General features: G+C 41.9%; 1 protein-coding gene and 1 long non-coding RNA gene across 6 annotated transcripts in view; both read right to left on the reverse strand.

Annotated features, from left to right (window-relative positions):
* The window catches only part of LOC144589502 (uncharacterized), a 36,005-nt gene extending 22,303 nt beyond the window's left edge, over nucleotides 1-13,702 (reverse strand). The window contains exons 1-2 of the long non-coding RNA XR_013545655.1: nucleotides 8,304-13,702; nucleotides 1-8,052 (exon numbers count right to left, since the gene is read on the reverse strand). The exon at nucleotides 1-8,052 is cut by the window's left edge and continues 22,303 nt beyond it. This is a non-coding gene — a long non-coding RNA (uncharacterized LOC144589502). The remainder of the gene's footprint in view (nucleotides 8,053-8,303) is intronic.
* Nucleotides 1-17,809, reverse strand: part of FRMD4A (FERM domain containing 4A) — a 605,541-nt gene that overhangs the window by 334,800 nt on the left and 252,932 nt on the right. The gene's annotated exons all lie outside the window — the stretch shown is intronic.

The raw sequence follows: 17,809 nt of genomic DNA on the forward strand, positions 1-17,809 counted from the left end.
AGAGGACTTGGAACAGCATCTAGTGTTGCTGAGAAGGCCAATTCGAGAGTGACAATCCCTTCCACACTGAAGACAAATACAATCTGTCCCCCGGCCAGCTCCCTGATTTTGCTGGTTTCAGGACTGCCTCTTTGCCTCGGCGTGCTGAACGAGAGTCTCTTCAGATTGGGAGAGGCCATGCTGCACCACCTACTTCCACGCTGAATGCTCAGATGTCAAAGTTTCCCATCTGTTTAGGTCCATCCTAAGGCTTTCAGAGCCCGCTTGCAGATATCCTTGTATCACAGCTGTGGTCTCCCTCTGGGGCAATTTCCCTGCACTAATTCTCCACACAGGAGATCTTTTGCAATCTGACCATCAGCCATTCTCACAACATGCCCAAGCCAACACAGATGTTGCTGTTTCAATAATGCATACAGCTCATTCTAGGACTACTCTGTTTGGAACTTTCTCCTGCCAGGTGATACCAAAAATGCATCAGAGACAATGCATATGGAACGTGTTCAGCTTCCTCTCCTGTCATGCACAAAGGGTCCAGGACTCACTGCAGTATAGGAGTGTACTCAGGACACAGGCTCTATAGACCTGGATCTTGGTATATGCCATCAGCTTCTTATTAAGCCATATCCTCTTTGTGAGTCTAGAGAACATGGTAGCTGCTTTGCCAATGTGTTTGTCCAGCTCGACATCTAGGGAGAGAGTGTCAGAGATCGTTGAGCCAAGGTACACAAAGTCATGAACAACCTCCAATTCTTGTGTGGATATGGTAATAGAGGGAGATGAGTGCACACCCTGGCCCATGACTGTGTTTTCTTCAATCTGATTGTCAATCCAAAGTCTTGGCTGGCCTTGCTAAAACAATTCATGAGTTGTTGAAGGTCTTCAGCAGAATGGGCAACAACAGCTGCATCACTGTTGAAGAGGACGTCCCACATGCATTTCAGCTGGACTTTGGTCTTTGCTCTCAATCTAGAGACATTAAAGAGCTTTCCATCTGATCTAGTCCGGAGATAGACACCTTGTGTTCCAAAGGCATGCTTCAGCATGACAGCAAAAAAGATTACAAACAGGGTCGGCGTGAGGACACAGCCCTGTTTCATTCCACTTCAGATGGCAAAGAGAACTGATGTTGAGCCATCAAAAACTACAGTGCCCTTCATTTCCTCATGAAAGGACCTGATGATGTTAAGGAGTTGAGGTGGACATCCAATATTGGAAAGTATTTTTAAAAGGCTGTCCCTGCTAACTAAATCAAAGGCCTTTAGATCTATGAAGGTCACAAAGAGTGGCTGTCGTTGTTCCCTACATTTCTCCTGCAATTATCTCAGGGAAAATACCATGTCAATGGTGGCTTGAAATCCACACTGTGATTCTGGATAGACTCTGTCTGCAAGCACCTGGAGCCTTTTCAGCACAACACGGGCAAGCAGCTTCCCTACAATACTGGGAAGAGGGAAGCCATGGTAGTTACTGCAGTTGCCCCTGTCTCCTTTATTCAATGTGATGATGTTTGCATCCTTCATGTCCTGTGGTACTCCATCTTCCCTCCAGCAAAGACAAAAGATTCCATACAGCTCGGTGGTGATTATCTCTTTACAGCACTTCAGCAGGGATGTTATCCTTCTCAGGTGCGTTGCCGGTGGTGAGGGAATCCAAGGCTGCTTTTATTTCTGCTAAAGTTGGTTCACTGTCCAACTCTTCCAAGACAGACAGGCACTTGAGGTTATTTAATGCTTTTTGGTTACTACAATCTCTCTGTAGCTCAGAGTAGTGCTGCACCCAGCGATCCATCTGCTGTGCTGGGTCCTGGATTATCATGCCTGTGGCAGACTTCAAAGGAGCAGATTTCTTCTGTATTGGACCTAAAGCCTGCTTGATACCGTCATACATTCCCTTGATATTACCTGTGTCTGCTGCTATCTGTATCTGAGAGCAGAGCTGAAGCCAATAATCGTTAGAACATCTCCTGGCAGTATGTTGGACTTTGCTATGAGCAACTCGAAGAGTCTGCAAGTTGTACTCACTAGGACAGGCTTTGTATGCTGCTAGAGCTCTCCTCTTATCCTCGATGGCTGGCATCAACTCCTCCAAATGGGCTTTGAACCAGTCCACCATCTTTTTGGTCTTCTTGCCAAATGTAAACAAGGCAGTGTCATAAACAGTGTTCTTGAAATGTTCCCATTGTTCAGGTGCATTTGCATCACCCAGGCCTGGAAGGGTTTTCTCAAGCGCTTGGGCAAATTCTTCCACTTTTCCTTGAGCATCTTGCTGATGTCAATACATGGTCTTCCTTCCTTTTTCATGTGATACAATCTCTTCATTTGCAGTTTTACTCTACTACATACCAGGGAGTGATCAGTATTACAATCAGCACCCTGATAGCTGCGTGTGATTGTAAAACTGGGAAGGCTAGAGTATAAAAGGTAAAGGTTCCCCTTGACATTTAATCCAGTCATGACTGACTCTAGGGCATGGTGCTCATCACTGTTTCCAAGCCATAGAGCCAGCGTTTGTCCAAAGACAGTTTCCGTGGTCATGTGGGCAGTGCGACTACACACGGAATGCCGTTACCTTTCCACTGAGGTGGTACCTATTTATCTACTCACATTTTTACATGGAAGGAGCTGGGACAAGCAATGGGAGCTCACGTGGATTCGATCTTAGGACTGCTGGTCTTCTGACCTTGCAGCACAGAGGCTTCTGCAGTTTAACCCGCAGTGCCACCACATCCCAGGCAAGGTAAAGGTTCCCTTTGACAAATGTCCAGTTGTGTCCGACTCTAAGGGGTGGTGCTCATCCCCATTTCCAAGCTGTAGAGCCAGTGTTTCTCCGAAAACAGTTTCCGTGGTCACATGGCCAGCACAACCAGACATGGAACGCTGTTACCTTCCCACCGAGTATCTATTTGCATTTGCATGCTTTCAAACTGCTAGGTTGGCAGGAGCTGGGACAAGTTATGGGAGTTCACTCCGTCACATGGATTTGATCTTATGACTGCTGGTCTTCTGACCTTGCAGTACAGAGTCTTCTGTGGTTCAAATCGAGCTGATGCCAATGCTTCGATCTTGGATGTCTCCAGGAAAGTCTCTGTTAAAGCATCATATTAAATAATGTGTTACTGACATAAAGACTATAGTAACAGTAAAACCCCAGCAAGCATTGGCCATTTTCATTCATTTTCCCAATGCCAAAATGACCTAGACAAGTGTGTCAGGAATTGTGATCAGCACCAACTCTAGTGTTAAAGAATCGAAGAATAAACAGCGGCTCTCTCTTGGGGATTTTTTTTTATAGTAGCTGCCACACTGTCATAGAATTTGTCTTTCACTTCTGTTGTGGAAAACAGTGTTGGTGCATATGCACTAATGAGGGTGACTGGTCCTGCTGTTGGGTGGATCTGCAGAGACAGGATTCTTCCACTCCCTACAGTAGATGGAACAATGGATCTTAGCAGAGTATTTCTGATCCCAAAGCCAACACCACATTCCCTGGTCTCGTTCAATGGTTTTCCCTGCCAAAAGAATGAGATTTTTTTTCTTTGACAGATCCGGTGTCTGACAATCTTGTCTCTTGCACGGCAACAATGTCCAACTGCAGCCTACTCAGTTCCATGTCGATGTCAGCTGTCTTGCACACGTTGTCTATTTCCTGCAGGTCATCAGAAAATCCAGGGGTCATTGTACGAATATTCCAGGTGCCCAATTTTAGGGCAGAAGTTTTCCTATGATTTTTGCATGGTGCAGGGTTATAGATCTGCATGTTGGCTTTCACCCTAAACCCCATGCACCCCGTGAGGTTAACAGACTGTAGTGAGGCAGCACCTTACTGGCTGGGGGCTGCCCAGCTTAAGGCAGCTGGTAGCTACCTAGTGAGCTGCAATGCCCTCTGCCACCATCAGAAGTAGCCAGCCCCTCAAGCCAATCGAGCAAAGACTTATAACTGGCAACTGCTACTTCCCGTGTTATTTTGATGCTGTATGTGAAGCTGTAGTGTCCTCTCCAGAGCACAAAGCCTGGGTAAAGTAATATGGAGGATAAGCTGTTACCCAAACAGCAAATCCCCCCTCTCCACGTCACTAGAAAGGCAAGAGCCAATACATCTGGTTCCAGTGACATCGCAGGAGTTGCCAGAATGACATGAACTGCCTCTGGGACTCTGGCTCTGGATTTTGCCTCAAGGTTAACTCCTGAAGCCTTTTCCATCAGTGGATTTAGCCACAAGTCAGTAGAGGTTTGAAATTGGAGTTTTCCTTCTCCTAGATGGGCTGCCTTCCAAGGCTGATGAGCCCCACCTACCTGGGCCCAACTCTTAGAGTGGAGTTATTAACTCTTAGATGAAACAGACTTGTTATTCCACTGTAAGCAAGCACTCACGCCTGGAGTGAAGGAACCTGAGAGGTGGCAGGAGAGCCACCTTCCAATATTCAAATAGGTGACCCATGAGAAATGGCGCAAGCACATTTTATGCTGCTCTAAAGGGACGGAGCCCAATTGATGGATTCCGATAAGAGGCAAGGACCTGGTGACTAAACTCCAGGAAGACACAACTGCTCAGGCTGGCTTGTAACCATCACAATGGAGTCCCTGGATGACTTTTTAAAGTCCAGATCATTTCTAATGTTCACTTGCTTACAATTATTAAATTGTATTTTAATTAGCATAGAGTTCAATTGCTTTTTAAAATGTTTAATTTATTATGTTTTAAATATTATTCCTTTTAGTATCGTGAGCCGCTAAGGGGTATTCTTATTGGGAGAAAGGCAGCCTATAAATAAAGTAAAATCAAATCAAAGCAAATCCTTCAGGACCATTTCCAACTCTACAGTGTTGGAATGGCTTTATTACTCTAGTGGAATATGTATAAGTAGATATATATATAGATATGCATTTATTATTGTAATTATACGCGTGCACACACGCACGCACACTTATCTGGCATAAACACTGGGATTCTGGCCCTTTTTCTTGATAATCTATACCTTCTGCCTCCTGTATTCTGTCTACCTGCTGAAACCTCAGCAACTGGCACCAGAGTTCTTGGATTGGACAACACACATTTCACTTGTTCTCAGCCCAAATCAGGCTCTGAAGATTTCACCACTTTAAACAACAGAGGGACTGTGACATTGCCATTAGTCTTGCCCTGCTTGGATTTGTCCTACTGCTGTTAGAGACAAGTGAAAGTTCTGTGTTTTTACAGGAGCCAAGGGTAGCAGTTAGTCTCCTCCATTATGTATGATTTGTGACTGTACAAAGTGACAGCTAGCTCCCATTTGTTCCATTAGCTTGTCCCAGCACTTCTGTCAAACTGAGCAATCTATTGCTTCCCATATAAGGTTAATGGATCACTTTACATTTTGAGAAAGCCTTATGTTGTTGTAGGTTTCATTAAGACTGATGTCATGTTCTGAACACCAATCATCAGTGGGACTTCAAGGGTGTTTAGGAAATTAAAGCATTAATGAAGTGTGCCAGGTTTTTCCTGGTGGCATTTGCTTTTTAGGAAGCTTCTTGTAACCTTCTTCTGCAGATCCTCTCTGCATAAATGTGGTGTTCATTGTCTGGTACTGATTGGATACACTGATGAAGTAGCAAAGTGTCAGTGTAAAATCCCCAGTTAGAAGAACTTGGAAAAGTTACTTGTTTGGAGTACAGCTTCCAGAATTTCCCAGCCAGCATGGGCAGTCATATACCAGACAGAACAAACAAACAATAAATAATACAATTATTCACAGTAATGATTACTGGCAATGTTGACCTATCTACAACTGATGCTAGGGAGTGTCTACATAGCTAGCACAGTTTTGGCTATCTTTGACTGGTATTGTTAGTCACTTTTCCATCATGAAGCAGAGCTTTGCTTAACTGTGTATTTTTGCACAGTTCTCCTTGGGGCATATTATTTCTAGAGTGAGCTTGCTTGCTTGCTTGCTTGCTTGCTTGCTTGCTTGCTTGCTTGCTTGCTTGCTTGCTTGCTTGCTTGCTTGCTTGCTTGCTTGCTTGCTTGCTTGCTTGCTTGCTTGCTTGCTTCCTTCCTTCCTTCCTTCCTTCCTTCCTTCCTTCCTTCCTTCCGATAAACTTGTAAAGACCCACTGGCAGAGGAGGGGATTCATCTCATAACTATTTGGCTCACACACCTCAAACCTAGAACCAGTCTTGTTTAGGTTTCAGGCTTTTGCTGGTATTCTAAAAGAAGGACATAGTCTTTAGGGGACATAACTCAAACAGTGGATGTAACTCTGCCAGGATTTTGAGATAATCCCCAAACCTCCTGTTCTTAACTTTTAAAATCCTGACAACTCAGCAAATGTTCTTTTCCTGATTTCAAGTAAATATTTCATTTTCTCTCCAAGTTTGGATGTGTAGCCCCTTTATGATTCTTTGGGCACAGTCTGACCACTACTGTTAGATTCTCTATTCAACAAGTACTGTTGACAGCTAGGTGATGACAGCCAATTATGCTGGGCCCTGGCTTGGACTTCCCCTTTTTATCTCATTTCACAGAAGCTGCAGGATCTGACAAAGCCTTTGAGTACCCTTTTGGAACAGAGGCAAAGGAAGTGTTAATATGGCAACAGCTGCTTCAGAGATAGTGTGATGCCAATGCTATAAAAAAAAGAACATTATGTCCTTAGAAGAAGCTGGTGATGATGTGAGAGTGGTGCATGTTTGCCATTCTGCAAAAAGAGGAGCAGCAGTCTAATCACACGGAATGTTGTAGGGAGAGAAGCAGTATACCTATCAGGGGACAACGTCAGACTTGTTGTGTATTCTGGAAGCTGAGGCAACTTGTCATGGGGATGGTTTCTTCTTGAAACGCAATGTCATCGGAGTAACTTCATCTGGCCAGTTAGCTGCAGTATGCAAGCTGTCTTGTGTCACTGTTTTGTATTGACATGGTTGAGAAAGCAAAAGGAGCCATGGCAGACACATGGCTTGTGTCATGTACCTGATGTCACACAACTGCATTCTAAGCAGCCTCTCCCAGATCACCTGCTTTAAACAAATCTGAGAAAACTCATAGGGACAGGGACTTGAGACATGGGACTTGCTGTCAAATTGGGCTTAAGTCACACCGGTGACTCGACTTGGACTTATCTTGGTTGTTTTGTGATGACTTGGACTTGACTCACAACTCAGAACCCCCTTTTTGGGGTGAGGGACAGCTTGTTTTTAATAAGGATGTGGGCTTCGGGCTTGGGAGTCAGGACTTGGTGCCAAACACTTTAATTCGTACTTGGGACTTGGACCCAAATATTTGCCAACATATCTGGAAACACAGAAGGACTTCCATGGCTTTGGCAGAAAGCTTGATTTCGTCCACTATTTCTTCTTGGATTTCTTTTTTGCCTTGAATAATCTGATAATTCCCCAATACTTCTTCAGCTTATATCCATATACCTTACAACAATAGTCCTTAAATATCAAGACCCCACCCCCTCTTTTAAACTCTAAGATACACTTTCTCTCACCTCGATAATCTGCAACAGTCAACACCGTTTTCAATGTTCCCTATCATCCTGCTCAAGTGTCCTCTGTCCAGTTAGAAATAAACAGGAGGAAGACACGCTGCTACTACAACCACTCCTCTGTCGCTCCTCTATTGCCCCCTACACACACTCTCTCTCAGGTTTTAAAATACATGGAGAACCAAAGAGCAATGGCAGTGGCAAAGGCAGCACATGTGTTACACAGAGTACACCTGAGCAGGGATCATCTATACCTTTCTCTTTTAGTGATCTGATTTCCTCTTCTCTCTTTGCCTTTGTCCTCATCTCTTTCCTTTCACACACTCTTCCTCTTAAATGTAGACGAAATGACAATGGTTTTTTTTCCTTATAGGAGCCATCATGGGGAATGGACTATTATAGATCGGGTTCTAGCTATGGGCAGGTTCAAAGCCGGTAGTGGGTGGGGCCAGAGCTAGAGGTGGGCAGGGGCACTGCTTTTTCTCCATCTCCCCTTCCCCTTCTCATCCCCCTTTCCTTCCTACCCAGGAACAAAGTATTCATGTCGGAAGGCTAGATTAGTTTGAGAGTTGTATGAATTAAGCCTGACATACAATCTCTCTCTCTCTCTCTCTCTCTCTCTCTCTCTCTCTCTCTCTCTCTGTCTCTCTCTGTGTGTGTGTGTATGTGTGTGTGTGTGGCTTAACTCATCCAGCCCTCAGCCAAATAGAATAAGCAACTAGAAACTGCCTACAGTGTTGTGGTTCAGATTCTACTCACCTGTGATGTGTTACTTCTGATTAGTTTTATCAAGCATGTGAACAATCAGACACCAGGAACTTTCTGAACTGTGTACTTGACTCTGATTTAGATGAGTGCAATTTGGCTATAATTTGCTCTGTGTACATCCATCTATATGATTTATGTGTTTGCAAGTAAGACAAATGAAAGTATTAGCAGCAGCATCTTCACCCCAACCCTATGCCTTCATATAGGACTGGTGGGATTTTAAGACATCAGAAATCTATCGTGCAACAATTTGCAAGTATATCTCCTAGCCTAGAACAAAGGAGGCCACAGGAGCATTGAAAAAGCTATGCTATGACAATGCATCATCTCACTTTTAAAGCAATAACATTGACACAAATAAAGATGTATAGGAAAGCAGGTTGCAGGGGAACATTCCCTGGTGGACTTTTGTTACCTGAGACAATACCCATCACCCACTTATTCCAGTTCAATGCCCAGATGTTCATCTGAATATTAGGTTTCATGCTGATGGCAAAATGCTTAGCAGTCTTCTAATCTCCATAAGTGGAAGTACATTTTGCTTTCCCTTGTTACTTCATACCAAATTTTATGTTAGATTTTTAAATGTATGCATGCTAACACAAAGGGAGTATATCTTCATAAAATAGAAACAAAGAATGTTCAGAATCAGTAGCAGATAATAAAATATCCAAGATATTATACCACATTGCTACAGTTGTTCTTTGTGGCATAACGATGGAATATAGACTAAAAGTAGCTAAAGGATTTGTGTTAGTAAAATAAGCACAGATTGGAAGAGCAACACACATACTGTATTTTGTTGGGAAAGCTGAAATAGTCAATGTACTAATGCTTCAGGGCCAGTGACCCTGAAGTTACTAAGAGTTACTGAGATCAAGTCCTGCCATTTTGTTTGAATTGCATTGTAGAACTGAGCCAAGCTAGAAGTAACACAGCACAGCTAAATAAGCCCTCAAACATTTATTTTATTGTTATTTATTTAGATTTATACCCCATTTAGTGAGCATGCCACTACTCTGGGTGGCTTACAAAAAATTATGAAACATACAGCTAAATATTAAAATCTTATAAAACATATTAAAATAAAACAAACAAAACCCTACCCTCCCATAAAATCACCAATCTGGGACAAACATGCAGTAACTTGCAATAGTGCAATTGCTTATGCTGAGTTATTTCAATGCAGACATAGCATGCCAACTTCAGACACAGGGCACGCTCCCACTAGCCTGGCCAGACACAGTGCTTTCTAATGGGGCTTGCTGTGTGGGTTTTTTTTGGGGGGGGGGTCGGAGCAGACTAATCGCGTTCCCATGCATTTCAATGGGAAATGGTGCTTCGACTTACGACCATTTTGAGTTACGTCCATCTTCTGGAATTGATTATGGTCGTAAGTCGAGGCACCACTGTATCTCCATAACATTCAAGATTTCTCTCTCTCTCTCTCTCTCTCTCTCTCTCTCTCTCTCTCTCTCTCTCACACACACACACACACACACACACACACACACACACACAATCACAGTCTCTGTGTGTTTACACATTGAAGACTCCTCCCCTTCTATAACATGTTGAAAAACACACTTAGCTCCCAGTATCATTACAGTGTGCACTTCATCATGCCCAATAATCAAATGTACATCCTTTGTGTGTTTGTTTGCTATGTGCCATCAAGTGGGAACTGACTTAGAGTGACCCTAACAGGCAAGACACTTTTTTTCCAAGAATTTCAGTGAAATGTTTTTCTCAGCTTTTCTACCTGCAAGTAGGTATACAAATGGTGCAGCTCTAAAATAATCTCCGTTTTCAAACCTTGAAAAGGGTGACTGACAGTTGGGCTGTAAGGTATCCAGTATACTCCTGCAGTGGTGAGGGGGCACCTTTTGTCCTTTGCTGACTATAACATTTATTGTATTTTTGTGGTGGGCCTGAATACTGTTTGTAGGTTGTGTTTTTTTTTTCAAAAGTTTCCCTATGTGGTCTGTGACCTCTTTGATGTATCTCTCTCTTAAGAGAGTGCACTAGTTTCTCATCTGAAATGGTATGGGTAAACCAAGATTATGTATTTTGATTGCTAGACACAGTAACTTGTGACAAAAGAGGACATATGTTTATTAATGTATCCTACTTGTTCTTTCTTTCTTTCTTTCTTTTTGAAATGACATCAATACAAGACACAACCACTTCATCAATCCTAAATGATAAGGGCAAGAAGTTAGTGGATCAACTCTCTCTCTCTCTCTCTCTCTCTCTCTCTCTCTCATACACACACACACACACAGAGAGAGAGAGAGAGAGAGAGAGAGAGACAGAGAGAGAGCTTTTTAAGGAAACGTATCAGTAACATCTGGAATCACCTTTTATATCTCTTTTAAATGTTGCTTAGCATGGAGACGAAAACAATAAATACTACCTCCACCACCATCACCACAGCGCAGAACTGAAATAATGTTCTCATCATTCCACGTTAACATGGGGAAATTATCATTAAACTATCTACTTTTTAGTATAGGTTGATTCAGACATACCATTGTAATAGTATCAGTGTTTTTTCCAATAGGCTTTGTTACAGAAATGTATGTATTAGAGTCAGGTTTCCTGTGTGTGTACACATTACTGAAAGTGTACAAATCTTTACAGAACAAATACAAAACATATTCTGACTCTCATTCACACCTCTCTTAGTCTACATATCTCTCCAGACACCACCAGCTTGCCACTTGAAAAAAGCATTGCTATTCGTTCATACGTTCAAACTCTCTGACATGAAATTTGTCAAAGAAAGAATTAGACTTCTGCTTTCCAAATGAACAGTGTATCACTTTGAATAGAAAACCAGAGTTTACTTACAAATACATCCATCAGCAGATGCTCCAGAGTGGCTTCAAGGTCTTCTAGCTTGGCAGCTAAAGTCATCATAAAGGGAAATACTAGCCTTGATCCAGAAATAAAAATAAAAGTAAAAATAAAAAAAAGCAAAACGTTCCAATCCAAAATGGCTAATACTGTAGTGCAATTCAGTAAATTGCATGCAATCTGACTATTTGGCAAACTTGCAAGCCTTCTTCAGCTCATTAGACTAAGCTTCTAAATCATATGGTGTTGAATGAGGGATCACTCTTACTTCATCTAGAAGTGAAGCCATAAACTGAAGGCAGAAGCTGTCGTTTTCCTCTCCCACAGTAACTTAACAATCAGAAGAACTGCACTGCAACTGGACTAGCCCCAAGAGAGAGAGAGAAAATGAGAGAAAGTGTTTGTGAAGGAGATTCACGTACACACAGGGTCATTAGGGACAGGATGCCGAATGAAGTATCTTACACTGTGACAGATATTTATAGGAGTACATGATTTTTTTTAAAAAAACCTCTAGTTTATTTCTCTCTTCATTTCTGACCTTTCAACAAATGGCTCAACACACTAGAGTCTATTGTAGAACCAGGGCAGCAAGTCCCACAGAAGTTGGCTGTGACCAACACCAAGCCAATTCACACAGCCATTCCATCAATAGCTCTTTGTCAAGAGCCTATCAGACACTGTACTGTCCGTTGTTGACAGGAGACAGCACAAGACGTGTAAGGAACAAGGGGCTCAAGTTATGGTCGCAGATTAATTTTTTCCTAAGGATTTATTACCTTCTTATTTGTCTGCTTGGGACAAATAAAGCAAAATCTAAAGTGAAATGATGAAACTACACACACACACACACACACACACACACACACACACACACACACACACACACACACACACACACACACACACACACAATCACAGTCTCTGTGTGCGTACACATTGAAGACTCCTCCCCTTCTATAACATGTTGAAAAACACACTTAGCTCCCAGTATCATTACAGTGTGCACTTCATCATGCCCAATAATCAAATGTACATCCTCTGCGTGTTTGCTTGATATGTGCCATCAAGTGGGAACTGACTTAGAGTGACCCTAACAGGCAAGACACTTTTTTCCAAGAATTTCAGTGAAATGTTCTTCTCAGCTTTTCTACCTGCAAGTAGGTATACAAATGGTGCAGCTCTAAAATAATCTCCGTTTTCAAACCTTGAAAAGGGCGGCTGACAGTTGGAATTGCTAACACCTACTCAGTCCATGTTTTGATTCAGTTTGAGAGGACTTTGTACGTCCATATGCTCTTAATACATGGTCTAAGCTTAAAGAATTCACTTCTTGTTTTAGAACATACTTTGTAATGATGTATGGGTTTTAAAAGTCTCACTCTATCTTATTTCTTCCGCTAAAGCGAATGATAATAATGTAGTGGCATAAACAAATGAATTGGAATAAAGACTGGACAAACACATGTTCTGGCTGATTTATAAGGGCAGGTGATCGCAGCAGCTCAGTGGGACATGAAGCTGTAAATTGTGCCTACGTGTTCTTGATTATGGATGATGCAGCCTTTTCAACCATTTACTATAGTTGGCAGGTAGGGAGCAATGGGTGACTTTTACTAGACAACTGTATGACAGTCCATTTACTGCATACTGTGATAGATTACTTCAACCACAATGAAGGCAGCAAAAGATGTTTCTCTAGCAGACACATTCTCTTAGATGTAGCTCCTTGAGCAAGATAATAGATTAGGCCCTTCTTCATAAATAGACCCTTCTATACAGCAACAAACTTGAAGCTTCACAAACTATTTTTCCTTGAAACCGCTGTCCAGCACAAGCAGGCATTATTGCCACTAAGATTACCAACTTAATTTAAAAAAATTAAAAACAGTTTTCTGGAAGAAACCAGCATTACTTTGTTGGTTAGGAGTAGAACCTACCATTGCTGATACCAGTGAATGATGGGTGAGTGTTTGGGAAGAATGAGCTGAGTCTGCTCCAGTGAAGTATTCACTGGCTTTTGAGACATAAACAATAAGACATCTTGTTTTCTTGGTAAAAAGAATTTGTAAAACTATTGAGTGAACCAATTTAAAACTAGCAGGTTCATAATTCTGAGGTCTGTAACTCATTACAAGCGCCTTTGTACACAGCGCATGCGTAAGCACAGAGGGCAGAAGATTAGCACATGCACATCAGGTACACCAGGTCTTTCAGACTGAGGATGGATTCACATTGTTCATTTGCATCATTGTCTTCAGCGATGCAAATGAGAGCAATTCAAAACCACGTGAAAGTCACATGGTTTTTGAATCACAGTTTGCATTCCCACCAGCAGGCCTGGGCATCAGCTGTTCAGCGCTGCCCAGGAAGCATGAGAAGCAGTGGAGCTGAATCCCCCAGCTAGCAGGGAGGCCCCCTCTGCAATCCCATCTGAAGGATTTGGCACTGCAGCTTCTCACAGCTTCCCAGGCAGCACCAAACAGTTGATGGTTGCCCCTTCAGCTGCTGGAGGCCATTTGGAAGCAGCTGTGGCAGGGGATCTCCCAGCTGGTAGGAGGCCCCCTCTGCTGCCACTGTCCTCGTTCGCACCACCCGTCAAAATAAGGTGAGTCACAGGAAATTGGGTGGGATGGGGGGGAGAATGGAGGGGGAAGAAGTCAAGAGAGAAAAGAAAAGAGTGGAAAGGGAAAGAGAGGGCAAAGGTGAGGATGGGAGCGTACAGAGACAAATTCTGCTATCTAGTACTGTGATATATAAAATAGCAAGAATTTGTTAAAAATTGGCAGATGTATTCACATATGTGGAATCGATTCTTTTGCATTCCAAAAATTTGATTACACATCTGCTGCAAAATAAACATATCTCTGGAAGGGGAGCATAAAAACTCGCTCCCCTGGCAGAGTACTGCATGCATGCATGTACCTCATGCATGCACCTAAATTTCTGGTGCATTTTTTTAAAAAAACAGAATCCGGTATAACAGTGTTGTTGTTATTGTTGTTTGTCAGTGGGATCAGGTTCTAAAGTAAAGTAAGATCAGATGGGATTTTGGCCCAATAAGCATTGATGAACAGATGAAGGAATGAATCTGTTTGTGTGGCAGACTATAATAAACACATATCTGGGAGTAGACTTCTTTTAGGGCCATACTAAAATAACACTGAAAGGTTCATGCAGTCATGTTTGAATAGTGGATTGGGATCAGTGCACTCACAGAAGGATTATTATACCCGTTAAACAACATTGCCAACCAGAACAGAGCCTCCAAGTGTCCCATTTGTTCCTTGCAGTCAGTTTTGGGTTTCAGTAGAGTCACTTCTGGAGGTTCAAAAGGCAAGATTTGGTGGTGGTGGGAGTTTCTAAGTAAAAGTACCCTCCTCTCAAAGTAGACTACAATCTAAAAAAGCATTGCATGAATGGACTTGGATAGTTTTTAATATCTATCTGGTGGCCATTAATTAAAGGCAAAGGTTTTTTTTTGGGGGGGGGGACTACAAGTCTTGTAATCATTTAGCCAGTGTGGGTAAGTAATGGTCAATTTTGAGTGGGGGCTTGGCAGGCTGAACATATTTAGTAAACAAGACAGAAATGATTATTCTCAGCAGCTGTAATGGAAACCTATTGTGTGAGTCAGAGAGACCTTAGGCTGATATTGTTTGCATACATATTTCCCCATGCTCAATTTGAATTTTATTACTTATTCATTTACCTATTTGTCCCCTTCCTTTCCATCTGGCAGGGGGAGATGTAAATGCAAACAAATATTGCCTTAGCACCCTAAGACAGAAACACTGACATTGCCCATGAATTTCCTTCCATTCAATGATAAGAAGATACCCTTCCTTCATCAATGTATAGTTTGCACACATCTAATATATAACTAATTCATACATAATTTGACAAAAGAGAGTTAGATATAGCATCAAAGTTATTTTTGTTACACTTCTGAAACACTACCTGAAATAAGTCATATATCTGCCACCTGCAGATGAATTTTAATGCTTGGCTAGAGAGACAGAAGTAATCCATTTCATTGCAAAAACACATTTTTACAAAGCACACAAGTACTGTACTTCCCTATAACATTACCACACAATGGAGAGCTGCTAAATACAATACCACCCATTCTCTGTAGGTCCATTGACAGAATGACACAATGCACTGTCCAAATAGGTATTCATACCACCCACATTATCAATCATTCGACTGCATTAAAATCTAATTGTTCAACCAATGTTATTTCAGAAGCTGATGTCCTTATTTGTCAGAATCAGTCAGACAGACAGACATGGCCTTCTTTCTTCCTTTTTCCTATTCATAAGGAATGAATTTCAGGACTTCAAAACCAACAGACAGTGAAAACAGTGTCATAAAGTGTGTGGGGGGGTGTCAGTTGGACATATAATCACCCTCTTGATTTGTTCTGTTTTTCCGATTGCCACCTGTCATGTTTCACTGGCGACAACTAAGCCCAAAGAAGGGTCCAAATCTGAACATTAGAACAACTGCCAGATTCAACGTAAAGCATTTTATTCCTAATGTTAAAAATGAGAAGACTACTTGGCAATTAAAGCTATTTATTCAATTCCGGGCAGCACAGAAATGGAATATTTGCTGCAAGAAGAACAAAACAAACAAACAAACAAAAAAGGCTGCTGCTTTTTGTGAGCATCCAATATTCAATATGCAATGAGATAATCAGAGACAGCTAGAACAAGTGAACAGAAAGCTCTCTCAAATTCTTAGTTACTGAGCTGTACTCCTCCAGACTGTAGTTGTAGGATCAAATCTTTGCATTCTCATCTGCATCAAATAATCCTCACACACATACAAAACTGGCATATCAAGAAACAGCTTGGCATAGGAGTCTTTTCCTGTTTCAAATGTGCAAGGAGTGTTCAGAGGAGTGTTCGAAGATTCAATTTGCCACTTGAAAGATTATGGGATACATCCAATAAAGATATGCACAAAGGCCTTCTCTTTTCACTCTGAGAAATGTTTTGCTGTCAGGTCACTCACTGTGACTAGCCAGGTATGGGAAATCTTTGCCCCTCCAACAGAGCAGTGCCTACCAATTTTGGCACCTGAAGCTGTACTGCCTTATTATTTAAATTCGAGTTGCATGAGACTGGCATATCCTGGGTGAGGACAGAGAAATGAGGAGGAACATCTGGGTCTGAGTGCATGACGGCCATACTGGATCCTCATTGAGCCTGTCTTTTTTGTCCTTCTAGTGAGGAATGGCTAGGAGCAGTATAGAATCTCAGGGCAGCAGGTTCTTGCCCTTCTAGGAGCACATCTTTCTGCTCTATAAATTCTGGCATCCTGGTCTACAGCCCTGGTCACCCTGCTCTAGCTCTGCCTTCTAGATGTTCTGGATCGCAGATTCCATTATGAATTACCATTTGCTGCTCCGGCCAGAGCTTCTGGGATTTATATGCCAGATGTAAACTGCCTCCCAAAAATCAAGATTGGGTTATCAATAAATATTAAATGGATACAACATACTTTTTCTTATAACTGGTATCTATTACAAAATGACTTCTAATACAGACAATACGTACTGTATACCATATTGTTTGCACACACTGCCAGTGAGTTCACATTGTCAAATTCCTCCAAGTGGCAATGTGTGGAAGGAGGGAGAACTGCAGCCTCCCATATAAACAACAATCAGCCCTACCTAGCACAGTCCCTGCTTCACTGGCCACAGCAAAGGAATTTCAGGATGTTTCTAAATCTGAACACTAGAACAACAGCCAGATTCATTGTATTATGGAAGCTATAGCCCAACATTATCTGGAAGCCACAGTTGCACATCCTTGTTGTTACCTGATAATGTAAAGCTGGTTAGCATAAGTGGAAATAGCAGTCATCAGCCTGGGCTCCTAGATTATGAGATATACTGCTCAGAGCACACACCAAACCTCATTAATGTGCATCATTAATTATGTATGGAGAAAGTAATTAATATGAACTGGCCACATGTATGCTGCCTAATTCAGACTACTATCGTACCAGAAAGAAAATTTGAACCTATCTAGTTTTCAAATATTCAACCTCACACCATTTGTGTTCTGACATATTTTGGTTTGTTCATGTAGTCAAGTCTTCAGGGCTTTTACAGCTGAACAGAGAACTGCGACAGAAAGAAAGGAAATGGTAAGTTTGAATGTTGACATGTTTGCCAATACTTTGCATTTAATCAAGGGTCATTGACTCTGGTCATGCACAATAAACTGCTTCCGTCAATATTCAGCTCCATCCCAGGGACAAGAACATCTAATCAGGGCTCTTCTTACATAAAACATATTTGGTCTCCAGGGCAGGTGCTTCTTTAGAATCCAATTGTAGCTGTCACCATCAAGTAGGCATTTTACATTATAAATAAAAAGTCTTCCAGAAAGAATCATCTGTCATAACCCTTCCCCAGATTTATGAGTTATTGTCTCTCACTTGATTTGGATACTGCTGAAGTATATCAGATGTCACTGATCCTCACTACATTCTCTTTTATTCTCTGAGAGGCCTGCTGTGAAACAGCAGGAGGCTTTATATCTCAGTATGCTGACAATGTTTATTTGAGAGATCACAACTCATGACATCTCTCAGATGTTCAAGAGAAAATTGCTGCCATCTAGTCTATTATTCAGAGTGATGGCAACACTCCTCATCTACCTCCGCTTCCTCCTCTCATGGAATCAGACCACA

The sequence above is a fragment of the Pogona vitticeps genome, chromosome 5 (assembly GCF_051106095.1).
Source record: "Pogona vitticeps strain Pit_001003342236 chromosome 5, PviZW2.1, whole genome shotgun sequence".
NCBI classification, from domain to species: Eukaryota; Metazoa; Chordata; class Lepidosauria; order Squamata; family Agamidae; genus Pogona; species Pogona vitticeps.